The sequence below is a fragment of the Neomonachus schauinslandi genome, chromosome 8, assembly GCF_002201575.2.
Source record: "Neomonachus schauinslandi chromosome 8, ASM220157v2, whole genome shotgun sequence".
NCBI lineage: Eukaryota > Metazoa > Chordata > Mammalia > Carnivora > Phocidae > Neomonachus > Neomonachus schauinslandi.
In genome coordinates, this window is record NC_058410.1 from 59,841,975 (window position 1) to 59,855,084 (window position 13,110).

Here is a 13,110-nt window from a genome sequence, read left to right on the forward strand (position 1 = left end):
TCTTTCTTTCTTTCTTTCTTTCTTTCTTTCTTTCTTTCTTTCTTTCTTTCTTTCTTTCTTTTTTCCAGTTACTCAGGAAGAAAAGGGAAAAGAATAGAAAAACCATTCATTGGACTGCTATGTGCCAAGGTGACCCTGAACTGGTGCTTTGCCAAGTTCTACCAGAGATGAATGACCTTTTTCATGGCATTTCTAGACTCTTTGTTCCTTTTATTATTTACATCTCATTTTTATGCCTATTTCCACTTCTCACCATGTCCCTCACATAGCCATTAGAGCAAGAAGAGAGCATAAAGTACAAATCAAGCTGTTTTGTTTCTACTTAGCCCCCTTCATAAAAGCTTTTTTTGTAAAAAGAGTCAGAATGAGATCAGGCAAAGAGCCCATGGATTTCAGAATCCTATCCATCCCTGCCACCCAGCTCTCTACACTGAGCACCATGACCAGGTTGTGTGCTCTCTAGCCTAGGAGTTCCCTGTAGCCTCTAATTTTGCTTCTCTGTCTTTCTACACACTTATGTGTTTAACATGATCTTAGTAAATATCACTGAAAAGCAACTGATCACGCATTAGTGAACAGAGAGACAAGAGAGAACAAAAAGGTTGAAATATTGCACATTAAACATTTGCAAAAATTAGCTACTTCTTATTCTGAGAAAAAATGATATTGGTCTTCAAACTCTAGAGAGAATAAATAAGGGGATACATTTATTGAAATTAAACTTACATCCCTGGACTTATCAAATAACTAGGAAGTACCCCCACTAGCAAAGTGAGACAGTTGCAACCTGGGAGCCCTGCCTAGTATCATTCCCCAACTCCAGCACACACTCTCTCATTTCTGCTGGATTTCTCTTCATAGCACTTACCACTTACCAAAATATCATTCACTTATTTGTTATATTGTCTGTCTCTTTCTGGTGGAATGTAAGTTCCACAAGAGTAGGCCTGGACCAAGGGACAGAATTTTGGTTTGTTTCCTTTGTTCTTCACTACAACTCTGGCACCCAGGATAGTCCCTGGCCCAGAGGAGGCACAAGGAAACAGTTTTTGAACAGTTGCAAATATGGAGACCAAAACATGGGGGAAATAAAATGATGCAAATTATGGGTGCTACCAGTGTTTCCTCAAATTAGCAAAATTCTTATGTTTCTTAGGAAGAAGAAGATGCAAAGAAGGATGAAATGGGTAACTGAAGTTGGCAGAGTTGAGAATGTGCCATCAGTAATGGTCTCTAGCATCTATGACCTTTGCTTTTTGACTCTTGCTCTCACGTACTAAGGCAGGACCACTTAGAACAAATTGTGACAACCCAGGAAGTGTCAGCAGGACAGTTTTGCTCCAGCTCCACTTGAGTAGGCCCCCCCATCCAGTGTTCCCCACTAGTGCCCTTTCTGCCAGTCTACACAATGTTCCCAGGCACATTCAGTGCAGAGGGCTCCAGAAAGCTAAAAATTCCCTGTGCTTGTTTTTAAAGGGGAAACTCGCGCACGTGCGTGCGTTTGTGTGTGTGTGTAAGTTATATTTTTTACCTCTTACTTAGGACTGTCTCCCTTATTCTTATTTGACCAGTGATCATCTCTTCTTTTCCTCCTATCAGACACATTTAATCTTCCACTAAAACCTGATTCTATTTCTTTAACATATCTTACACAGGACTCTCCAAGATCTAACTCTTTCCTGTGGCCCCAATTCTCATCTCTTACTACTATATCATGTACTGGATCTGGAACCTCAAACTGCATAATTCAGCTGGCAAATATATTTCATCTTTTTTTTTAAGAGAGAGAGAGTGTGGAGAGGGAAGGAGCAAAGGGAGAGAGAGAGAAAGAATCTTAAGCAGGCTCCATTCCCAGTGCAGAGCCCAATGTGGGACTCGATCTCAGGACCTTGGGATCATGACCTGAGCTAAAATCAAGAGTCGGATGTTTAACCGACTGAACCACCAAGGTGCCCCTGTTTCATCTGGTTTTGAAGACTTCTAAAAATTGGGAAGTTTCATAGGAAGCTGTGGATTTCCAGTTACTTCTGCAAAATCAGAGTTGACCATACTTAGTCTGCTTTATCACAGACAACCATCAGCTGAAGTTCTGTCACTGCTATGACACAAGGTGGACATGTTCCATTTCACCACCTACCCTTCTTTTCTGCTCCAGCTGGTATTGATGATCCAGGTTACTGTTTAGACCAAAGACAGTGGAAAAAGAGTAGCACAAGGATGTGCCAGGCCATATTCCCAATGACCTTATTATTAATATCTACTCCTTTTAAAAGACCTAGATCAAGAAACTTCTACTCTATGACATCGACTTGCTCTCCTCCATGCAAAAATGCATTCATTCATTCTCAAACATTTATTGAGGATCTAGTAGGTGCTAGGATTCAGCAGTGAAAAGTTTGGGGGAAGTGTACAGAACTAGGGATATATATTTGACAGTCATTAGCATCAGGTGGTATTTAAGCCACTGGATGTCACCAAGAGACAGAGTGTGCATGGAGGAAAAAAGGAGAAGTCTTCTTGGTTTTTTTTGCCATCACTGTTCACTACCACTGCTTTTTCTCATGGCATTTTCATGATATGTGGCAAAATTATTGATTTTTCTCTTTACAATCATTTAAAAAGTTCTCCACTATTTATTTCAAAATAATTCAAACCTATGGAGAAGTAGTCAAATGGTACTACAGATAACCAAATACCTTTCCCCTACATCTCTACATTGGTGGGTTGTTAGCACTTCATCATATTTGCTTTCTCTCTCCTTCCACCCCAGCGCTCTCTCTCTCTCTGTGCCCTATTTGAGAATTATTTGTCAACATCACTATGTTTCACTCCTAGATGCTTCAACATGCATCTCCTAATGAAAAGGACATTTCCTTTACAACCACAATCAGAAAATTTAATATTGACACTATTATCAAATATGTTTGTCCCTATTTAAATATCCCCCCATTGCCCAATAATTTCTTTTGTAGTTTTTTGTTTGTTTCTTGGTTTTAGTATGTGTTCAAAAATCACTTGTATTTAGTTTTTATATCTCTTTTGTCTTATTTAATTTAGAATAATTTCCTAGGCTTTTGGTAGGAGGATGGGGAAGTATAGACAGGAAGCTTTTTTTTTTTTGTTTTTTTTTTTTTTTTTTTAGAATTATGGACAGTTGTTTTCAGAATGTCTGTTCATTTGAATTTGTCTGACCTGAATGTTTCTTTATGATTAATTTAGGTTAAACATTTTTGGCAAGATTATTACATAGATGATGTTGTATATTCCTCATTGAATCACATCAAAGGCACATGGCATCAGTTTTTCCTATTATTGTTAAATTTGGTAATCTAGTCAGATAGTGTTTGTCAACTCAATTTCTCCATATACTGCTCCCAACAAGGTTTCATTCAATATTCTAGTATCCGAGGATGATCCTAACTGAAAAATTATTTTTATAGTGCTAGTAAAATGATGACTTTCTGTTTTTATCATTCTTTCTACATTTATTAGGGGGCTTTTTTATTGTAATAAGAAAGTTTTCCTTTTCTCCCTCTCTCTCTCTCAAAAAAAAAAAAGCTTTTAAAGTATCAGTTTGGATTCATAAACTTTTAAGAAATATTTCATGTCTTTTCCCCCATGTTTGCCATTCATTTTGATTCTCAGAAGTAATTATTTATTTACAAGCTGTTTTCCATTTAACCGTGAGCCTCTTGAATGTGAGTCATAAAATCATGTCTTGTGGATTTTTCCCCATTGCCTAACACACATGGAAATCTATAGATGTTTATCAAATAAATGAATGAATATAACTACCAAATTACCTATCAAATTTGTTCATAGCTTTTAGCAATTAAAGCAATGAGATACCATTTATTATTTATTAATTGACAAATATTAAGACTTGTATCCATATTTTATATTAACATGTGTTGGGGTTTTATTTTTGTAAAGATATTATTTATTTATTTTAGAGAGAGAGAGGGAGAGAGAATGAACGGTTGGGAGGGGCAGAGGGAGAGAGAGAGAGAGAGGTGGACTCCCTGCTGAACAGGGAGACATACTTTGGGCTCAATCTCAGGACCCGGAGGTCATGACCTGAGCCGAAGACAGATGCTAAACCAACTGAGCCACCCAGGTGCCCCATGTGTTGGGGTTTCAAAAGGATATTCATCATATTCCACTGGAGGGTAATTTGGTAACATGTATTAACAATCCTTAAGGAATAATGGCTAAGATTATGATGGGAATTATTAGAATTAAAACACCTCCAAGTTTATAAGGAATAAATAAAAAAAAATTTCCTTCAATTCAATAATTCCACTTCTAAAGTGGTATCAGAGATGCATTTTTGAGACATCAAACCAATGCTTGATGTGACAACCCCCTTTTTAGAGTAGTTTGGCAGCTGACCCATGCAATGGATCAGTGGAATTCATTGCCTTGTGGAATTGTGGTGGGAAGCTGCCAAGAACAACGGAATCATTTCTTGACTTTAAATTTCACAACAGAGGTTGTTGAGTCCATTGTGAATTAAAAGGCTAAAAGCAAGTACTTTTGATTTTCAAAAGCCAGATTTTATTGAGAAATGGGAAAAGTTTGTACATTTCAAATGAATCAGAGCTTAAAAGACTTACCACAGAATAGATGATAAAGCAGAGAAAAATCTAGATTATTATGTAAGCCTTTCCTGGGGCAAGAGAGAAGAAGCCAGAGAGAAGAGAGGGAAGGCATGGAGTCAAATGTCAATGTCCTTGTTTCCACTCTTCAGAAAGGGGGTGTTTTGAATGGGAAGCCAACGCATGTGCTCTGTTTTTCATTTGCTACCCTTTTAGGAGATTGCTATGCTCTACGCCAGTAGGAGAGTAGAAATGGCAACTTGGCCAGCTTAAAACAGAGAAGGGTCAGGTCTCAATGGGCTATCCACGGCTGGCAATAACCAGAGCTTGTAATAGACCCAAGGAAGAATTCTGGGCACAACTGAGAATTAAAATTGTGCATCTTCCAAGGCTTCATGATGGTAGCAGACAAAGGGAAGACCCAAAGGTGGATTCAGAGGGTGACCATGAGGTTGCTGAGGGTGGGGCATGGGCAAGTTCCCAGACCTAGAACTTGTTCTAAAATAATTTTCGAAAATGGTATTTTTAGACATTTCATGGGTTACAAATACTTTCAACATGTATAGTAAAATTTTTGGTCTTAAAACATTTTTACATACATTGTTTTAAAAATGTAGGGATAGTTAGTGTTAAGTCTCACATTAATCCTTTACCAAAAACATATATAATTACTAGATTCCAAAGGTTGAGTCATGAAACATTTGGCAGTCACATTCTTTATATTTGAATAAGATTCAATTGACTTGTATATTTCATATCCCTGTATTTGTTTATTTGTCCAGGTTTACTTAAGAGCCAAACTATAAGATGTTCCTACCATTTGTGACTGGTCATAAGATTATTACATTTTAGGGCTGGTTAAGTCCATCTACTATGAAGTCCCATGCTTAATGAAGTTAATACTTTCTGCTTTGTTTCACTTAGTTTAAAGGAAAGAACAACTTAATTTTTACTACATAGCTGTTTGGGGAAATTTAATTCTTGCTCTCAGAAATTTCTTAGTCTTATTGCGATGGTCTAAGATCATAGCAAGCTCTGAAAGGAGTTTTGTGATTGTTTGTGGGGCGTGGGGGTGGGGGGATTGGATCAATTATAGCAGCTGTTGGCATTTAACAGTAAGTTTCTGTTCCATGTCCTACCCATCAAATTATAAATGAGTGGATGAGATGTGATTGGCTAGCAAGCTGTACCTGTGTCAAAACTTAGGGAATTGCCAATGTGCACAGTCCTCAAATGGCTATATTTTCTCCTTTGGGAATGCCTTTGTTTTTATTTGGGTTTTTTGTTGTTGTTGTTGTTAAAGTAGATGTGCCTTTAAGTTTCGTTTATCCTTTACAATAGATCTTCTTGCTTCAAAGAAACAAAGCTTATAAAAATCTTACAAGAGGGGGAGGAGTTAAGATTGTGGAGGAGTAGGAGGACCCTGAGCTTGTCTCATTCCTTGAACACAGCTAGATAGTTACCAAATTATTGTGAACACCCAAGGTATCAATCGGGATCTGAGAACAAAAACTGCAGGTCTACAAATAGAAAAGTGACCACTTTTTGGAAGGTAGGAGATGGGGAAGTTCACTCGGGGAAGACATAGCTGTGGATGCAGTGGATGCAAGGTAGGGGATGCAGGCCTGCTTACCGAGGCTACCGCAAAATACTAGAAGCAGTGGAGGACAAAATCTGAACTTTTAAATTCGCTACCATGGGGGAGGTGACTGGATTAAAGGTGCTCAGGTAGCAAAGACAGACAGAATCCCAGGAGTGACAGGGTGGTGTAAGGATCCTCTGGGTCGAAGAACGGGTAGTGCCAAGGTGCGACACTGTTCCCAGGCATAGGAGCCAGGAAGCCTGCAGAGAGTAGCGGGTTTGGATGCCGGCTTTCTGCTATAAACTGTGAACCACCAGGCAGTGATGTGAGGCTTTCCTGGGATGCGGTCAAGCGAGGCGAGACCCTCCCCCAGAGGAACAGTGTGGGTCAGCGCCCAGGGCGTCCCTGAACTTTGGAGTTTTGAAACTCCATCATGCGCCTGAGACAAAAAGGCTCCAACACGGGCAAGGTGAACTCAGGGTTCTGACAGAAACCAGGGAAACAAATGGGGTGATCGTTTGCTTTTCTGAGGGCTCACTGAAAAGTGGGAGGGCACAGATTTTCAGCTCCCGGCCTAGAGAACAGGGTGCAGCCATTTTCATCCCTCCCGCCCATTAGAGCTGAAAGCCTTCAGGGAGCAAAACATTGCCACCTACTGGAGTCCAGAGCCGCTTACACCAAACCCCGCCTCCCATGCCCTGGAGGAGCATTTCCACTGAGAATCGGGGCAGCAGGCTCCTCCCCCAGAAGACCAACACATGCAGCTAGCTCACACCAAGGCTACCGATCAGAGAGTGCTGCAAAGCTCAGCTCTAGGGGAAGTAAGATTGAGTTTCCTTTTTACTCTTATTCATTTTTTTATTTTTATTATTTTTTCTTTTATTTTCTTATATTTTCCAATTCCTTTTTAAATTTTTGTTATTTAAAAAACTTTATATGTATGTGCTTTTCATTTTTTTGTCTACTTTCATTTCATTTCATTTTGTTTTATTTTATTTTTTTTTTTATCTTGGGATCTAGATTCTTTTATTAAGCAGACCAAAACACACCCAGGATATAGTGGGGTTTTTTGGTTTTCTTGTTTTGTGTTTTTTTTTTCCTGTTTTTTGTTTTTTTCTTTTTCTTTGCTTTCTGCTTTGTTTTTGTTTTTTGTTTGTTTGTTTGTTTGTTGTTCTTTTTTCTCTTCTTTTCTTTTCTGGACAAAATGAAGAGACAGAGGACTTCGCCCCAGGAGAAAGAACATGAGGTAGGACTCACAGCCAGGGATTTAATCAATACAGACATAAGTAAGATGTCTGAACTAGAATTTAAAACAACGATTATAAAGATAATGCTGGGCTTGGAAAAGGCATAGAAGACACTAGAGAATCCCTTACTACAGAGATAAAAGAACTAAAATCTAGTCAGGCTGAAATTAAAAATCCTATAACTGAGATGCAAACATAAATAGAGGCCATAAAAATGAGGATGGACAAAGCAGAGGAGAAAGTCAGTGATATAGAAGATAAAATTATGGAAAATATTGAAGCTGAAAAGAAGAGGAAAAGAAAGGTAATGGACCACAAAGGTAGACTTAGAGAACTCAGTGACTTAGTAAAATGTAATAGCATTCTATCATAGGAGTCCCAGAAGATGAAGAGAAAGATAAGGGGGCAGAAGGTTTATTCAAATTATAGCCGAAAACTTTCCTAATCTGAGGAAGGACACAGACATCAAAAATCCAAGAAGCACAGAGCACTTCTATTAAATTCAACAAAAGCCAGACATCACTAAGGCATATCATAGTCAAATTCACAAAATACACAGACAAGGAAAGAATCCTGAAAGCAGTGAGGTCAAAAAGGTCCTTAACCTACAAGGGAAGACAGATCAGATTCGCAGCAGATGTGTCCACAGAGACTGGGCAGGTCAGAAAGGAGTGGAAGGAAATATTGTATACAATAATACAATAATACAGTAATAATAAGGGACTTTAACACCCTGCTTACAGCAATGGACAGATCATCTAAGCAGAAAATCAACAAGGGAACAATGGCTTTGAATGACACACTGTCAATAGGTGCAGAAAAGGCATTTGACAAAATGCAGTATCCTTTCTTGATAAAAACCCTCAACAGAGTAGGGATAGAGGGAATATAGCTCAACAACATAAAAGCCATATATAAAAGATCCACAGCTAATATCCTCCTCAATGGGGAAAAACTAAGAGCCTTTCCCTACAGTCAGGAACAAGACAAGTATGTCCGCTCTCACCGTTACTGTTTCACATAGTACTGGAAATCTTTCTCTCCCTCTGCCCCTCTCCCCACCTCTCTCCCTGTCTAAAAAAAAAAGAAGAAAAGAAAAGAAAAAAAGAAAATTGACTTTAGAGGAGAGGCCATGTTTGTCCTCTTCAATGGCGTGAGCAAGGGCTTGGCACATAGTAAGTTCTGCATAAATGATGTATAAACAATGAATGAATGAATGATACTCTGATATAACCCTTGCAGAAAGCTGTATAAATCTCCTAGGCAAATTATTTTCTGTAATAAATAGAAAGCATTAAAAAAAAGAGAGGTTTTAATGATCGGACCTCCATGGGAGTCTGAAGGCCCCTAGCTTCTCCATGTTCTCTGGTTAATCGAACTTCACCCTTGTGTGGGGAAAGGCCCGTCCTCACCTTGGCATAGTGCCCAATAGAGAGGAAGAGCCTCTGGGCCATTCCTGGAGAGATGGATTAATATCAGGACCAAAGGGCGATGTCACCTGATGAACGATGCTGCTGAAGAGGTGATGCCCAGGAAAGCCACACTGCAAGTCCCCGGGGGGAGCATCCAAGGGGGTGGGGGGTGGATAGCAGGTGATCCTTGTAGAAGCTGCTCACAAGAAAGGCAGGCATGGGAGATCTGAAGCCTGAGTGATTTCACTCCTGGGGCTGACAAGTATGGAAATTATTACAAGTTTTAAAAACCATAACTATTGTTGTGTCACCTCTTAATTTTATTCCCCAGGTTGGCATATTCTGGCCAACTCCATTTCATATTTTCACCCCCCCCACCCCACCTCCACTGCTTTAAAGCACAGATATCTCTGGGGTTGTTACAGTTACATTGCTCTCTGTTTGAATTCAGTACCACATTTTTAAAATATATCTTCTCTCTCTCATCTTTTAAAAACATTTCAAAAATAAATTGACTTCTCCTCCTTTTGTGTCCCTGAAAGAATTAAATTTGGACAGCAAAAGCAATACCATTTATGCTTCTAATGTTCACAAAGTTTTTCTTTGAACTTAGAAAATTTTCAGAGTCAGATTTTAACTTCAGACTGTGAAGGTTTTTTGCCCCTAGTAATTTCTATTTGAGGGATTAAATGTATTTGTATGGTTTAACTCAAGCCTTTCTATTTAGGAATAATAAAGTTAATAATAAACAAAGTTCTACCCCTCAAATAACTGGTAAAAGAATGATGAATGTATGTTTTCTCTGTGTTTTTCTCAGTTATAGACTAAATAATTTACTAAATAATAGCAGTGATCAAAAGACTGTTTGCATTTCTTCATTCACTTTAATTTAAAACAAATCAATAAACATTTATTAAAAAGATACAACTTAGCAAAATTAAGATTGAAACACTTGAGAGCCTATGTGTAAAAACAAGTGTGCTAATTTCCACGACCATAGAACATAATTTGGTGGTTGAAACTAACCTTATTTAGTGGGCAGGAAGTTCTAGTCCAACATCAGACTACAGATCAGGGAAGAATCCAATTACAGAATGAAGATGAATGAGAGAAATCAAGGTGCTATTTTGAGTAATCCAAATTACCACTTTTCTTTGGTTTAGAGGCTGCCAATGTGTAGCATTCCATGAAGTGGAAAGCTTGATAAAAGTGGGGATTGTGGCATTATTCTAAATGTTTCATTTCTTGAATTAGAGGGCCATGTAAAAGAGGATGAAAGGGAAGGGTCAGTGGGTGGCAGTGGAGGACCAGTAATCATGGAAATGAATCATTACAAGAAAGGGGCAGAGAGGGAAGATCCCTCACCTGGGTTGATGAAGGTGAGAGCTACTATCTGAGACAAGCATTTCTTCCTCAGCCTCCATCTCCTTTTTATTTCCAAAATGCTAGAGGAAAGAACACAGGTGGCCACAGCTCCAACTGGGCACAAGTCTGGCTTGCCAGAACCCAGGATATTTGAAGCAGCAAATCTTCCTGAAGCTCTGAGGTTTGAATCATTAATTGATGACTCTACCAGGCTCAATGGAGCAGCTAATCAACAGCACGATCAGTGCCAAGATAAGAGGGTCTCCTGTAGGCCACCATCTTAGATCTGCAAGTTGCATTATTTTTTTTTTAAACAATAGCATAATCATAGTGTATACACCAGTGGCTAATTCTGAGATGTGTGATGTGTTAAGTGTATTTAACTATGACTTTAAACCTGCTAGGGTATCAAATTGTTTTACATCAAAATCAATTGTTTCAAAATAGATTTTTGATATCCAGACAATGGCATGCTTGTTTCAAATAATGTTTCCTACCATATTTCTACAGAAGTGTTTTGGACAATAACTTAGAATTTTCTGCAGTGAGACTTGAATTACCCATAAATTTCCTATGCAGTTGACATGAAGCTATTAGCAAGGAAAAATTGCTGTGGATTGTGTAGCAAAAATAATATTGTTTGAACTTTCTAATTTTTATAAAAATAATTATTTGAACTTACAATTAGAAGGTCTAATAATCTAATAATTTAATTATAATGCTAATAATTTTTACTATTACTTTTTTACTATTTACTATTACTATTATAATACTAATAATTTTAGTAGTACTAAAATTTACATGTGAACTGGCCAGGTAAGTCCATGCTTAATATACATAAAGTTAATTGTTACCATTTAAATAGGAAGAATATATGTAGACAATGAGTAACATTCTTCATCTACTAGGTTTTAGACCCACTTTGTCACATTAAGTCTGGCTTTCTTCTCTTTTTAAGGAAAATCAAAGGGACCTGAAGGCATTGAAACAAATACAGAGGAATATATACCAAAGGAATAAATAACTTTCTAAATCACAATGATGACATTGTTTTTTGGGGTGGGTGTTGTTTTTTTTTTAGTCTGGAAAGGATTCAAGAGTAACTATCTGTCTTCAAGTCACTACATTTCTGTAAAGGTTTGCATTGAAAGAGGCTTTACATGCAAAGGAAGTTTGGTCAAGTAACACAGAGGACCATTGGGGCCTCTCTACCCTGTAAGTACAATGGAAGACTGACTAAGGCCCCAATGTCCTCATAAAGGTGCTTGTCAATTCCAACAGGGCTCACTCACACAGGGTCACCTTTGGCGTTTAAGTCCTGCCTCCACTGCATTCTTGTTGATCTACCATGCGCTGTTCTTCTGTACCTCCACCCCAGTGTTGTGTTGGCCCAAACACAGAATGCAGTCTGTTTCCTTGTTTCCACACACGTGCATGCGTGCATGCACATGCACACAACATCTACTGACAAAAGATGCTTTTGGAATTAGCAGACTTTATTGAAGATTTTTGGCAGAAAGAGAGTGGCTTATATAACAGAAACTCAAACCACTTCAGCTTGACTTTTAGATGTCATAAACCCTTTGCCATGCCCTGCCAATTTACTCACCTGTTTCTTATTTACACTCTCTCCTCTTCTATTTTTTGTGACTTCCTATTGTTCCAAATTTCAAATGCAGAGCAGTTTAATCCCTTTTGTTGTTTGTCTTCTGCCAACTCTTGCTGATGTGATTATATTTTTCAACTCAATCAGTTTATAAAACATTGTTTTCCAAAACACTTCCTTCGAAGGAATTCTAGCACCAGCTATTTTAAGGTATTGTTTTCCCACTCTTCTATAGTTAGAAATAAGATGAATATATTTATATGTTAAGATAATTAAGTGTAAAACGGACTGCCAGATGAGATAATGTATAGAAGATCCCTGAAATAGAAATGCACTAATTCATTCTTTCATTCATTCAGGAATATTTATGTGCTGGGTTATTCTAAAAATTGAAGATACAGCAGGGAGAGAAAAGCAAAGAAAGACCTTGCTTTCCTGGAGAGAAGACAAGCAATACATATGCAAATAAATTAATATAGAGAGCCTATCAGGTAGTGATGCATGTCATGAAACAAATGGAGATGGGTACTAGAGAGTAATGGGGATATATGTGTGATATTTTACATGGGGTTCAGCAGAGCTCTGCGGGAAATGAAGATGTGAGCCATGCAATATCTGGGGGAAGATTCTGGGAAACAGAATTAGCAAATGCAAACATCTAGAAGCAGGAGCATAATTGTTTTGTTTTCAAAGAATAGCAAGAAGATCAGAGTGACCAAGGCAGAGTAAGTGACAGATAAAATCAAAGTGTCCAATAACCATAATACATAGAGCTTTGTAGAGAAAGATTTTAGATTTTATTCCAAATGAGATAGAAGCCATTGAAAGATTTTGAGCAGAGGAATGTTGTGATACGAATTTTGTTTTGATGTGGCTGCTGTGTGGAGACTAGATTGAAGGGGCTAGAGGCACAAGTGCAGAAACAGGGAGACCAGTTAAAAGATCATTGCAATGATGTGGCGAGACATAAGATAGTAGCCTGGACCAGGTCAACAGTGATGAAATTGTGAGACGTGTTCAATAATAAGGCTGAGATTTTTTTTTTTTTTTTTACTACATCCACTAGAAGGATGGAGTTGACATTTACTGCAGGAGAAGGAGGTTTGGGGAAGAAAATCAAGAGTTCGGTTTTGGACATGTTAAGTTTCAGAAGTCTGGAACACCAGTCAAAAGCTGTCAAGTGGGCAACTGAATACATACTTCCAGAACTAAAAAGGGAGGCTGGAACTGGATATACAAACCTGGGAATCATCAACATTTAGATGTTATATAAAGCCATGGGACTAGATGAGATCACCCA